The sequence below is a fragment of the Sturnira hondurensis genome, unplaced genomic scaffold (genome assembly GCF_014824575.4).
Source record: "Sturnira hondurensis isolate 20B ecotype Veracruz unplaced genomic scaffold, ASM1482457v3 Scaffold0015596, whole genome shotgun sequence".
Classification (NCBI taxonomy): Eukaryota; Metazoa; Chordata; class Mammalia; order Chiroptera; family Phyllostomidae; genus Sturnira; species Sturnira hondurensis.
Window position 1 is genome coordinate 15,678,807 of NW_028088227.1, and position 14,341 is coordinate 15,693,147.

The 14,341-nt window shown below is 40.9% G+C and overlaps 1 protein-coding gene across 2 annotated transcripts in view; it reads right to left on the reverse strand.

Moving 5' to 3' along the window:
* HS3ST5 (heparan sulfate-glucosamine 3-sulfotransferase 5) overlaps window positions 1-13,983 on the reverse strand; it is a 265,680-nt gene extending 251,697 nt beyond the window's left edge. For both annotated transcript variants that reach the window (XM_037065078.1, XM_037065077.1), the window contains exon 1: window positions 13,189-13,983. The gene's annotated coding sequence lies outside the window, so the exon portion shown is untranslated. The remainder of the gene's footprint in view (window positions 1-13,188) is intronic.
* Between the last annotated feature and the right edge of the window lie 358 nt (window positions 13,984-14,341).

Consider the following 14,341-nt stretch of genomic DNA (forward strand, 5'->3'; position numbering starts at 1 on the left):
GCATATAAAAATGTGACTGATTTCTGCATTTATTTTCTATCCTGCTACTTTCTCTCCTGCTACTAAATTCACTTATCAGTTTTGGTAGTGTTTTGGTAAAATCTTTAGTGTTCTCTATATACAGTATCTCATCATCTGCAAATAATGGCAGTTCTACTTCTTCTGTTCCAATGTGGATGCCTTTTATTTCTTCTTCTTTTTGTCTGATTGCTGTCTAGGAGTTCCAGTACTTCCAGTACTTGAATAAGAGTGGTAAAAGCAGACAGCCCTGTCTTGTTTCTGATCTTAAGGGAAATGCTTTCGGTTTTCTCCCATTGAGTATAATGTTGGCTGTGGGTCTGCCATTTATGACTTTTATTATATCGAGTTATAATCCCTCTAGTCACACTTGCTGATAGTTTTTTTATTATAAATGGGTGCTAGATTTTATCAAATGCTTTTTCTGCATCTATTGAAATGATCAAGTGGGTTTTATCCTTTATTTATTTGTATATGTGGTAATCACATATATTGATTTGTGGATAATGTACTAAAACCTGCATCCCCAGAATAAATCTCACTTGATCATGGTGTGTGAACTTTTTAATGCATAGCTGGGTCTGGTTGGCTAATACTTTGTTAAGGATTTTGGCATCTATGTTCATCAGGTATATTGGCCTATAATTATCTCTCATTGTAGTGTTTTCATCTGATTTTGGAATTAGGATAATGCTAGCCTCATAAAATAAGCTTGGGAATCTTCCCTTCCCTTGAAATTTTTGGAACAGTTTGAGAAGAATAGGTCTTGGTTCTCCTTTGAATGTTTGGTAAAATTCACCTGTGAAACCATCCAATCCAGGACTATTTTTGGTGGGAGGTTTTTTTTTTAATTACTGGTTCAACTTCACTAGTTGTAATCTGTCTATTCAGATTCTATGACTCTTCTTGATGCAGTTTTGGAAGATGGTATATTTTTAGGAATTTATCCCTTGTTCTAGTTTATTCAGTTTATTGGCACATCCTTGTTTGTAATATTGTCTTACAATCCTCATACTTCTTTGGTGTCAGTGGTTACTACTCTTTCATATTCAATTTTACTTATTTGGGGTGAAATGCTCAGCAGATATTGATTAAATCCATCCAATCTAGTGTGTCACCTAAGGCTACCATCTTTGTTGATTTTCTGTCTGGAAGATCATTGACTTCAGTGGGGTGCTTAAATGTTCTACTATGGCTATATTACTGTCAATCTCTGCCTCAACATCCATTGAGATTTGTTTTACATATTAAGTGCTCCTATGTTGGGTACATATATGTTTACAAGAGTAATATCCTCTCATTGGATCGATCCCTTTATCATTATGTAGTGTCCTTCTTTGCTTCTTACTGTAGACTTTATTTTAAAGTCTCTTTTATCAGATATAAGTATTGGTACCCCAGTTTTTAAAAATTTCCATTTGCACGCAATATCTTTCTCCACACTTTTACTTTTGGTCTGTATCTTTCATTCCAATGTGGATTTTTTGTAGACAGCATATATATGGGTCTTGTTTTTTTATCCATTTAGCTACCCTATATCTTTCAGTTGGAGCTTTTAAGCTATTCACATTTAAAGTGATTATGGATAGATATATATTTATTGCCATTTTATTCTTTTAGTTATGTTCCTCTGTTTTTTCTTCTTCTTAAAGTGGATCCTTTAACATTTCTTATAATACTGGTTTTATGGTAACAAATTCATTTAGCTTTTGTCTTGGAAACTATTTCTCCTTCAATTTTAAATGACAGTTTCCTGGGTAAAGTGTCATAGGTCCTTATTTTTCATCACTAACAGTCTAATGGGAGCTCCCTTGTCGACAACTGTCTTTGTCTTACAGCTTTGAAGATCCTCTCTTTTTCTTTAACCTTTGCTATTTGAATTATGATGTGTCTTGGTGTGTTCCTCTTTAGTTCCATCTTATTTGGGACCCTTTGTACTTCCCGGACTTGTCTTTTCTTTTCTTGGCCTTTTCTTTTACCAGGTTAGGGATGCTTTTGGTCATTATTTCTTCAAATAGGTTCTCAGTCCCTTGCTTTCTCTCTCCAACTTCTGGTACTCCTCTGATGTAGATTTGGTTATGGTTCATGTTGCCCCAAAGATCTCATAAACTCTCCTCACTTTTTAAAATCATTTTTTCATTTTAGCTTTTCTGACTCACAATTTTTTCTACCTTGTCTTCCAAGTTGCTGATTCGATCTTCTGTTTCATCCAATCTGTTTATCCCTTCCCATGTATTCTACATATCAGGTTTGTATTCTTCATTTATGACTGGTTCTTTTTTTATGGTCTCTATATCCTTTTTCATGCTGTTGAACAGCTTTACAACCATTACTTTGAACTCTATATCAGATAAGTTGCTTGCCTTCAGTTCGTTTAGCTCTTTTTGTGTGTGTGTGGAGATTTCTTTTGTTCTTTCATTTATTGTCTATTTCTTTATCTCCCCATTTTGATTCCCTCTTTGTGTTTGTTTCTATGCATTAGGTAGATCTGCTATGACTCCCAGTCTTCCTGGGATGGCCTTACGTAGCAGGTATCCTTTGGGGTCCAGTATTGCAATCTCCTTGATCACCTGAGTGAGACACTCCAGTAATAACTTTGTGTTATGTGGGCCCTCCTGCTGTAATTTATCTTGATCACTACTGCCCCATTTGTGCATGGGATCAACCCTCAGCTGGCTGACTGTGGGTTGATCTGACCAAGACATGCAAGCTGCTATGTAGTTGCTGAATACACAATGCAGAATTCACCTCAGTGGGGTTCTGTGCCTGCTAAATCTCCCTTGGGATATGCTTCTTCTGCAGCTTAGTGAATTCTGCTCTGATGTTGTCTGAAGTTGGTCATTGGGTATGTTGGTTCTGTGCCTCTTGGGAGGGACTCTGGTGCAGCGCAATATAAGACACTACCTGTGACTGGCCCTTGGTAACCTCTTTGGAGCTACAAGCAATACACAGTTTATGGCTGCCTCTACTGCACCTGGGTATGCACAGTAAGGACCAAGCTGCACACCAACCCGGCTTTCATCAGCACTAGCCCTGGGGGCAGCTTGAGTTATGCCTCCACCTGCATCTTCCTGTTGGCTGCCTAATAGTTTCAGTCACTGAAAGAGCCTGTGGCTGTACTCCTCAGCAAGGTGTAAGCTCCACATAGTGGGGCAAGAGGGAGTTTAGAATATGGGGATATTGCTTTCCTCCAGGCAGATACCACACAGAGGGGAGTGCTCTGCCCAAGAAAAAATGGCATTGTGGTATGGAGCAATAGCTCAGCACAGGGATTCTGGCAGCTGTTCCTTCAACTCTCTTCCCAGAGCCACAAACCCCTATTCACGGGACTCTAATCTGCTATCCCTTCCCTCCATTGGAATCCAGGATCAGTGGCTGCAAACAAAATTTTGTGGATTGGCCCTCTAAGAGGGTGCCTGTTTCTCTAATAGATTCTTGTTTCTCCCTGGTGGACAGAAACCCTGCTGATTTTCATAGTCAGATGTTATATGGGCACCTTTTCCCAGCTCTGGTGCTCTGGGTTGGGGGGCCAAACTTGGGGTTTATACTCCACACTGCTCAGGGTACCTCCCCACCCCCTGCAACTGAGATAGCTCTATGGAACCTCAGCTGCTGCCTGTGGGAACAGGACCAGCCCTTTTTGATCTCTGCCCTTCCTACCAGTCTCAATGTGTCTTCTTCTGTAAATCCTCCATTATAAGAGTTCTCATCCATTAGTCTTCAGTTGGTTACTCAGGCTGATGGTTCTATAATGTAGTCGTATTTCCAGTTTGGTTCTGGGAGGTGAGTGTAGCTTCCACTTACTCTGCTGTCTTCTTGGATCTCTCTGTTTTTGTTTTTAACAACAGAAATAATACCATAATAAAAGAAGTTGACTAAAATATAGCTCAAATATTATATCAAATGTATCAATGTTTTTAGGAATAATGTATTATGTTTTATATATTGTATTTTGTATTATATATTTTATTTTTGAAGGTAATTTCTTATTTTTTGTGTATATGGTCACTCACCAGGGAATGGCAACACATCAAAAAATGTTGGATATTAGATGTATCATTTAACAGGCCATTGTTGTTTCTTTTGAACTATGTAAGATTCTTTGCATGATTATCATATGTTGTTAGATATTTTGGAGGTTATTGAGTTTTCCTATGTGCCAGTGGTGAATTTATATTCAGTCTTATTTCAAATCTTAAAAGAAAAAGCAGATTTTTATATCACTATAAGTGATATAAACCGATCATTCATAACTGGTTAAATCTGACTCTTGCTTTCTAGAAGAGAAATCAACTTAAGTAATATGATTATTAGATATATTTAATTTTGAATAGAAGACTCAAAATGAGCTCATGGACTTCTATGGAACTTTCTGAAGCTTTCTTAGTCTTTTAGGTAGAAAATAAAAATGAAAATTATCTAGTTTTCTATAGACCATGATTAGAGAAATGGAGATTTGAATCTATTCTTAAAAATTAATAGCCTTCCTAGATGGATACTTACTAATAGACACTTAGAAAACTGGAGAAGAGGGGAAATAGGGAAGAACTGGGAGCAAGTTCTCCCTGATCTCTGGTAGAACTAGATCTTCTCCCTCATGATGTGTCCTCACTCTATCTCTTCTGCATCAACTAGTACACCGAACACTATCTGTGGCTTTACCAGGTGGGTTTGCTCCCGGGCTTGCAAGTTTCTTCAGAGCTAGGGCAAAGTCATTTATATCCTCTGCACCCAACATTCTTCCTGGTACCCAGTACTTGCTCAATAAATGTTTACTGAACTAAGTCAGTGAGAAAGAGAAAGGAGAGAAAATAAGGCAGAAGGGAGAATAAGCTCATTATTTATTTCTCCATTAAAATGTATTTAGTATATCATATATTCCAGATCCTATGCTAGGCAATGAAGATGTTGATAGTGGTGTGGGTCAGGGTGGGTGGGCTGCAGAGGAGAAGGGTAAGAAGAGAAAAAGAATTGGTGAGGAAGATAAGAAGTTAGACAGACAGATAACACTGTAGGCAGAGGGGCCAGTGTATACAAAGGCATGGAAGTGTGAAATAGCACATTCTGTTCCTTGCTTGGCATCACTCAATTGCATGGACTTTGTATTGGAGTGATAGGAGATGAGTCCCAGTCTGGGTCATTGTAATAGTATAGATTTTGAAGACTGAGCTAGTTTAAACTTCTTCTTAAAGGCAAAGGATGTTGCAGTTTATTAAGCAGGGGAATTACATGATCAGGTTAGCATTTAGAAACAAATTTTAGAAGCATTGAAGAAATTCGAGACCTGAAGCTAATAAGGAGGCTAGTGTGATCCAGTTGAGTTCCAACAGCCTAAACTACAGCAATAGCATTGGGGTTGGTGGGACGGTGGGTGTTCAGAAGGCAGGATTTTTACGTCTTGGTGACAGACTAGAGGAGGAGAAGGAGAAATACAAGTTGATCCCAAGGTACCTGTGTCCCTACTATGATCCTTATGACTGTTCTTGGTTTCTCAGTATTCTTGGGTGTCTGAACAGATAATATTGTCATCACAGAAGAGCAAATAACAGAGCATATTAGAGAAGAGGTAACATTAGAAAAGTAATGTATAAAATTCTCAAGATCTTGATCTTATGTTGATAGGTACAGGGTTGAGAATTTCTTATTAAAAGGATGCTAGTATTTATGGAATACAGAAACTCCAAAACTAAATGCTGCTATGGTAACAATTAACTGTCTAGTCATACATTTCAGAGTGGACAGGGTATGAGAATGAGAAAAATATCTGATTAAGAAGAAATAATTCCATCTCTAAAAATCAGGCAATAATACTTATAGCTAATATTTATTATTTCATGAAATGACAGGTATTACTTTCAGGATAATGAGAATAATATCTTAGACTTAAAAGAGTCAGTTATCAGGATTAAGTGATCACTGCACTTCTGGTCAAACTTTAGGAACAGGAATAAAATAAATATGAAGTAAAAACACTGGAATGAAAACAATTACTCCTATTAGCTATCAGTCTATCTGGCCCATCATCTCCTCATGTGGTCCCATATCTGCCCTGTTTTCTTCCTCCATGTGCCTCCATCTGTCCCCTGTGCCAAATTTCTCAGCTCTCTGCTTTCCAGATTCTGAGATAGCCACAGGAAGAAGCTCTGTGTCTGCCTCATGATACCATGTGCCAAGTAAAGTCTCTGGGCTGGACGGCAAGTTTGGATCATGGCTCCACCTCTCTAGCTATGACTTCTCTTGGCCTTGGTTTTCTCATCTGTGAAATGGAAATATTAATGATAAATGTCCCATTGAATGTTTTGTGGGAATACAATGTGTTAATACCTGTACAATTCTTGTATATAGTAAGTATTGACTAAATGTCACCTATTGCCATTTATTATGTTTACAAAGATAAAGAAGTAAATAGGCATATTCATTAAGATAAAATAACGTAGAAGAACATTAGTTTCTAAGCTTTCTAAGCCTGTAAAGTGAGGATAGCTGGGTGGCTACCAGAGTTAAATGTTACAAAAGATAACCTAAGAATAAAATTCAATTTAACTTTTTAAATCAAGTGTAATGACCAGAGTTAGAAAATAGATTTGTACTTTAAACCATGAACTCTATATGGCATAAAAATATGAAAGACAAAAAAAATTCTATATATCCTAATGCTTCAATTCATGCTAGATATAAAGATAAATATAAATGTTTCAATGCTATTTAGCAAAACTTTTGCTCTTCCCTATTAATTCTATCTGTAGAAGAGGATACAACTTCCAAAGAATTGTGTGAGGCCCTGGCTGGCGTAGCTCAGTGGATTGAGCGCAGGCCTGCGAACCAGACGATCGCGGTTCAATTCCCAGTCAGGGCACATGCCTGGGTTGCAAACCGGATCCTTGCAGGCTAACTACCAGCAGGGGATGCACAAAAAGGCAACCATACATTGATGTTTCTCTCCCTTTCTCCTTCCCCTCTAAAAATAAATAAATAAATAAAATCTTAAAAAAAAAAAAAAAAGAATTGTGTGAACACATTCCACTGGGCCCGGCAACATAAAAATTGGGAAGTAGCGGTCTCAAATGTCTCTGCTCGATTTCCCTGCTGGACACTGGCCTTTAGACCCAGAAACACTCGCATCAAGCTCAAGTCTGAAACATATTTCTGCTCTTCATGTCTTTCCCTTAACAGTTAAGAGAATCCACAGAACATATGCTTTACAATGGAGTACAACCAATTCTCCCAATTCTCACAGGTAGATAGTTCTCATGTATGTTGAGGCACACTAAGAATTATTGTGCCCTGCCTGGTGTGGCTCAGTAGACTGGACCACCGAAAGGTTGTGGGTTCAATTCCTAGTCAGGGCCCATGCCTGGGTTGCTGGCCAATGTTTCTCTCTCTCTCTTCCTCTCTCCCATCCCCGCTCTCTAAAAATAGATAAAAAAGAATTATTGTGATTTCTTTTGTGACTTAGTTAGCTATGGCAAAGAGCACTACAGTGAAATTCTAATATGTTCTGAAATAGTTCCCCAAACTATACTCAAATAGTGGATTGTTAATATTTATGACAGCACAGTTGTGCTACCTCATTAATAGTGTAAAGGTTCTGTTCTTTAATGCTCATTATGTGTTATGTGTCATTTTAAAATAAAAGGTACAATTGTAGGCAGTTTTCCTTTTGTTGACTTCTAAACTTGAACATTTTAATCAGTTTATTATTTCATCCTCCTTGCACCATCCTCCTCTTTCTATCTCAGGTCCCTCAGTCTCATAAAGATTATTATTCCACAGGGTTTCATAGATAGTAATGTCCTAAGGTCCTCATGAAAAAGGAAAAATTCTATTTAATATTAAATCATAGTCTTAAAACTATGCAATTATAAAGATGTATAAAGTTTCTTTACCTCTAGACTAGCAACTTCTAGAATACTTCCCTTCAATGCATGCTGTAAACATTAATTGGATGCCTATAGTGTGCCACACAGATCAATGGAGAATTAGTCTCATTTTACACCTTCACATAAAACTCTGATTTCTTTGGCGCGCACCATAGAGTAACATGTAACATTGACCTCTGTGCAAGAAGTTCATATTATAAGGATATTATGGGAAGCATAAAACATTCAGTATCAGATCCTTTGAGCTATTAAAACTACTTAAATATAGCATCGGTTCTTAAAGTTACCTAATTTAAAAGTAGCTGAACCTAAGAAAATTACTGAGTCCAAGAGAAACTACATTAAGTTACAGCCCTGTCCTAGTATCGCTCCAGTTCAGGTTCTGTCAGGGGTTCACAACAAGCACCTGCCTTAGGAATTCCTTAAGAATCCACTTTCAGTTAAAACTGTCACAAACGTCAGCTGCTAGACGGTATCTGCTTTACAACTTAACTTGCTGCACACTTGGATCCTTATTTAAGTAAGTTTAAAATATGTCTGTTCAAACCCTGGCTGGTGTGGCTCAGTGGATTGAGTGCCAGCCTGCAAACCAAAGAATTGCTGGTTCAGTTCCCAGTCAGGGTACATGTCTGGGTTGTGGGCCAGGTCCCCAGTAGGGAGTGTCTGAGAGGCAACCACACATTAATGTTTCTCTCCTCTTTCTCCCTCTCTTCCTCTTTCTCTAAAAATAAATAAATAAAATGTTAAAATATTTAAAAATAAAAAATATATATCTGTTCAAGAGCAGTGGCATAGCATAATGCACTGCTTGAGCTCACATGCCAGCTCTGTCATTTATTAGCGGTGGAACATGAGCCACTGATTTAGGCTCCCTGAGCCTCAATTTCCTCATGTAAATGGGGATAATAATAACTACTTATTTGCTCTCTGTGAAATGGGGTCAAGCAGGGTGGCTACCAGAATTAAGCTAGTTAATATCAGTGTCTTTAGACAGCAGCAGACACACACTAAAGGTTATCAAATGGGTTTCTTAAATAAGTTCTTCAAAGAAGTTTTGTCTCAATTCTTTAAAAACCTTTTTAATTAAATTTATTGGGATGACACTGGTTAATAGGGTCACGTAGGCTTCAAATGTGCACTTTTACAGTACAAGATCTGTATATGGCACCACTGTCCACCACCCACAGTCAAACCATCTTCTGCCACCACGTGTTAGCCGCCGTCCACCCCCCCACCACGCCCCTCCCTCTGATAACCACCACGCTGTTTGTGTCCAAGTTTCAGATTTACATCCCACACGCGAGTGAAATTACAAAGTAGCCGAGTATTTATAAGTACTACTTTCAAGATGATGCTGACTTCGCAAACCATATATGTTACAAAGGGGACTCTCTTCCTATTGTTCAAAGTAACTAGACAAACACACATATATATTATACAAGCATAATATATACATATATCTTCCATATGTAAGAGCATACATGTATACATACAAAAAGACCAGCCTCCCAATCACAATCTAGGTAAACTGGCTTAAAGTCAAACCAACTAGTGAACTCAACTATTTCTTAGTACTGACACGGCTTTCTTTCATAAAAATTTTTAAGAAGATGGAAAATAATCTATTTTACCAAATGTTAATTAAGTAAAACATGATAATGGAATTTGCATATGAGATTTAGAGATGTTTTTTAATCCTGCCTAAATATTATGTGGATCTTCAGATATCTTTTGCTTCTGCTTTTGATAAGTGTTAGCTGCTCTGAAATGTTTTTGACTTAGATCTGTGAGTTTATATGTAATTATTAATATCTTGCTTTAATTGTACTTCTGCTGTAAAGGTTAGTTTAACCTTGTGACTCAGAAACAAACACTGATTCTAGAGTAAGCAAAATTTTTCAACAATTAAATAGGATTATAGGAACAAAGTGTTACACTTTTGCTGGTTTTTAAAAATTTGTCTTACAGCCTAAGTCCCCATCAGCAAATGAATGAATCAAAAAACTATAGTACATAAAAAATTTATTTGACATTCACAGAAAAAATAAAATGTAAAGACTTTTCTAAATAGTGACAATTTAAGTCATAATGAAACGTTAACTAGTTATTTTGGTTTTGAGTTCTCCCTTTCCTTTGGGAAAAAAAAGAGGACTTAAATTGAAGTCAATTTGTGGTTTGAATAATTATCCCCTTAACTTGATTTATTCTCTTTTCAAACTTTTACCTTTTCCTACAGCGAAACAAACTATAATTTCATTACCAAACAGTCACTCTCCATGGAACTGCAATAATGTCAGAATATGAAAGTATTTGAAAAAAGTATTTAAAGAATCTGAAAACGTATGCATATAAAGACCAATAAAATGTTAGTATTCACATAATTTTGATTGCACAAACCTACTATTATTTATGCTCATACTCTATTCTCAGAGTTTTCCATATCCTTTTTAGCTAGCATTCCCTCTTCTGTCAACTCCCTTAATAGCAAGCTGCCCTGAGAGTCATTTCATTCATGAATAAAAGTCTCCAAAATAAAAGGCCATCCTGCCAAACATGTCAAAAGAGTCAAGAAAAATTCTCCCGAGCTAATATTTCCCTAAGACATTTCCCTGTTTCTAGAAAGTCCTAAATAATCATTTTTGTTAACTTGCTAATTTACATAGTATAATTGCACTGTTAAGAGATGTTACTGTTTCCAAGGTTGTAACGAGATGAGAAAAGAAAGGAGCAAAATATTTGTTGTGTTCTATGAATGTGAGTTTGCTTTTTTAATGCAACAGGAACATGTGCATTTACTCATAAATGAATACTACTGGCATATGCAGATCTGGCACTGTTCCAGAGAAATCATGGACAGAAAGCTAGAGCAATGCACAGATAGTTACAGTTCTCCAGAGTATTCAGACTGAGAGCAAGAAGATTAAAGTCAATGTCAATCCTATGAAGTTAAGTCATATCTAAATGATGTGGTGGGTTAAGAAGAATGGTGGAATTTATGGGGAAAGCAAAGTTGGCTGGTAAACATCTTGTATGATTTTTGAATCAAGGACTCTTTGTTGACCACCTACTTTGGGCCAAGATGCTGCTTCACTAAGCGAGCCACTGCTTTGCAGTCCCTTTTACAGTGTAGGAGTAAGTAAGCACCTTACTGCTTCCGAAGATCCTTTCTTGCTTAAAATAACACTCAGCTCAGCTTTGCATATCGTGTGTGCTCATGTGCTCAATAAATACTTTTTGAATGAGTGAAAATTCAGTGAGTAAGAAGGTTATTCATTCAAAACATCTGTGGATGCCTATGAAATGGTAAGGACAATGTTGTGAGCATAATCAGCACCCTGTAAGCAGCATCTTCCCACAAAGATGTCAAAGGAAGCAACTTCCAATATTAAAATCTAAGCTTGAGGTCCGGCTTAACCTAGAAACCACATTAGCCTAGATCCCAGTGCTTCTGTGAAACTCCATAATTTGCCAGATAATCTGGTCTAGGCACCTATTTGAATACAATTTTACATTATTAATGATATGTCTATATATTTTATTAATTTAGAAAAGACTTTTAAAATGGTGGAGAATAATTTGGAAGGAGCCAGAACAGTTTTCATTTCTTCCCTGTTAAAACTCTCTGCACTGGAGGCAGTTAAATTTAAGCAAGTTTCCGTCCCATCATTGTTTTTTGTAATGTGTTTGTGTGACTCCATCAATTCACTGGTGACTGACTTCACATTCCTAAAGTCAAGAAGCCTACCCTGCAGCTCATTCAGTCACTTTAAGCAAGGACCTTTTGTACACAAATACAGGGAGGAAGGTAAGTAGTATTGTTTTCATTTCTCCTTCTAAGAGTTTCTCTAGGAGAAACCACTAAGGTCACTTAAAATCTGCCACATACAACATAATTGATACCAATACAAACATTAAAAAATACTTTTGATATCCAAATTTGCACACACTTTATCATCTTTTCAACTTTTTTCTTGGAATAGAGGGTGAATATATTTGAAATGAATTTTAATGTGAAAACATTTGTCTAAAGCCCCAAAATAGTCAAAACTACTGAGCAAAATCTTTCAGAAGCAGCAGCGTTATATCACTTCTAGCAAATCAGTTTAGAAAGGAGCACCTTTGCAGAAAGGTTGCCCATCCACTCTCATTCCCTCACCAATCGGACCCTGCATGCAATTTATCAGACTAAGTTTTCATAAATCAGAGAAGAGTTACAGTGCAATTAAATGTATCCACGAAGTAATATGATATAAAGCACTTTGCAAATATTAAACCTCTCCTTAAAGAATCAATATTTTCCATGAAGAAGCTGGTATTGGAGGGAGGGTGGGAAATTGGGAGGGAGACCCACCTACCGGGCCAGGTCTGGGGAGACCAGGGATCTGAGCGGCAGCTCCCTTGGGTGGGTGCCCTGAAGCACTCCAAGGAGGGAAGTCAGAAAGTGGAGCCCCACAAGGTGAAGTGACTGGAGTTCGTCGGAGGTTTGCTTGCTGTGCACCTGGAAACACCAGGTAGAGGCAGCCACAGAAGGCTAGGCGCTCCTTTCTTGCTTCCCTAAACCAAGGCTGTCATCCAAGTCCCAGAAGCTGGAGTCTCAGTGCTGTGTTCAGTAGCTAAAGTGACCTCCTGCACCTCTTAGTATAACAATACGACCACCCCATCGATGGCATCCAACTCCTGTGTGTGCGTGTAGTGGGTGGGACTGGTTGAATGAGCCGGAGCTAGTAGGGGGCGGGGACTGGGTGTGCAAGGGGTGGGGGCAGCTGGGGAGAAGAATGCACCCCATGCTCAAGTTCACTGAGCCTTTGCCGGCCCTCTGGCTGCCCTCTGCTCTGGCCTCGCAGGCCCCTACTTCACCCAAGGCATCTCGCACTGCAAACGACAGCCCCACCGCCACTCCGGGAAGTGGCCCAGTGAGCCCCCAAACTCTGCCAAGCGCAATTAAATGCATGTTGCCTCTCTGACTCAAAGAGAGCCCAGAGCACTGCCCCCACCTAAGGGCGAGACTCAGATTGACTGACTGACACCGAAGACTCTAACTGTACCCAAGGAATCAACCCGCAGTTTTTCATATCGCACTAGTTTAACCCTGAGCCCCAGCAAATGTCTCAAAAGTCTTCCCCAGGCAGTGCCCAGCAGTACTGCGCCTCACAAAAGTGATTTGGCTGGCATCGCGTGGTTGTCACCCCTGGTCGATTTCTCCCCCAATCACTTCCCCCCAAATCTAAGAGGTTTCAGCACTGTTCTCGAGCCCCTCCCCGACGCTAGGCGGGCAGTGCGCCCAGCTCACCATGTCCGAGGCGGCAGAGGCGCAGGAAGCCCGGGACCAGCGGCGGGTCGCACCAGGCCACTGGGCGGCTCCTGCAGTCCCGGCGGCAGTTGGTCCAGTACTTTCGGATGCCCGAGTTTGGGCGCGGCGGAGATAGAGTCTGCGTGAAGCCGAGCGAGCGAGCGGGCTGTGCGTGCACGCGTGATAGTGAGAGGCGGGCGGGCCCCACACTCAGGAAGCAACCGCTGCTGCGACTGCGAGGTCCCGGGTGGGGAACCTGCTGGAGGAGGAAGCGGGCGAGAAGTACGCACTGTAGTTTAGGGAGCGTTTCCTGCACTTCCCCGGGAGACTGGAGCCAGGTGCGGCAGGGCGCGCTCCCGCGGCGCGGGCACGGTACGGGCGGCCGCCGGAGCCCGAGTCCGCGCACTGCCGGGGCCCGCAGCCACTCTGCGGGAGGAAGGGCGCATCCTCCTCGCACCGTGCGGGCACCAGCGCGACCAGAGACTCAGTGTGCTGAGGGCAGAGCCTCTGGCGTCCTCGGTGACAGCTCCTTGGGAAGCCTGCTCCTTCCCGATCCACCCCAAAGAGCAACAGTCAGTGTGGCTCGGTTCTTCTCTTCTTGGGTCTTGGAGCCACCGGTGCCAAGCTGTGTGGGCTCCCAGCTTCCAGTGGCTGGCGCTGTCACGGCCGCCGCCCAGCCCCTGGCGCTCCCCAGCCGGCAGCTGCCTCCCAGAGACGTGCCCAGCTGTGTGAGCGTGTGTGTGTCTAAGCGAATCTCTTCCCCTCCATCACTCGGGCGCGCGGGAGGGACCGGGTCCCCGGCGACCAGCTGCAGAGTGGCTGCCAGTCCACACCCTCTGGGCTCTCTCCCCACCCACCCCGCCCCTACTCCTCCTCGCCCTCTCCCTCCTCTCCCTGCTCCTTCTCCAGCTGCTGCTCCCCAGCTCCCAAAGGCGGTGGAGCAACCGCAGCGTAAAGGGCGGGGAAAGGTGGGAAAGAAGCGCAGGTGTCTTGGGGGAGAGATGGGCGCACCCACCCTAGCAGCTTGCTGCAGGAGGTGGGCAGGGTTTTAGGCAGAGAAAGGAAAGGAAAGGATTCACCCAGAGGCGGAGGTCCTGCTTTGTCCCACCCAGAACCGCTGGCCAGCTGCGCGGTAGGAGTGGGGTGAGTGTGC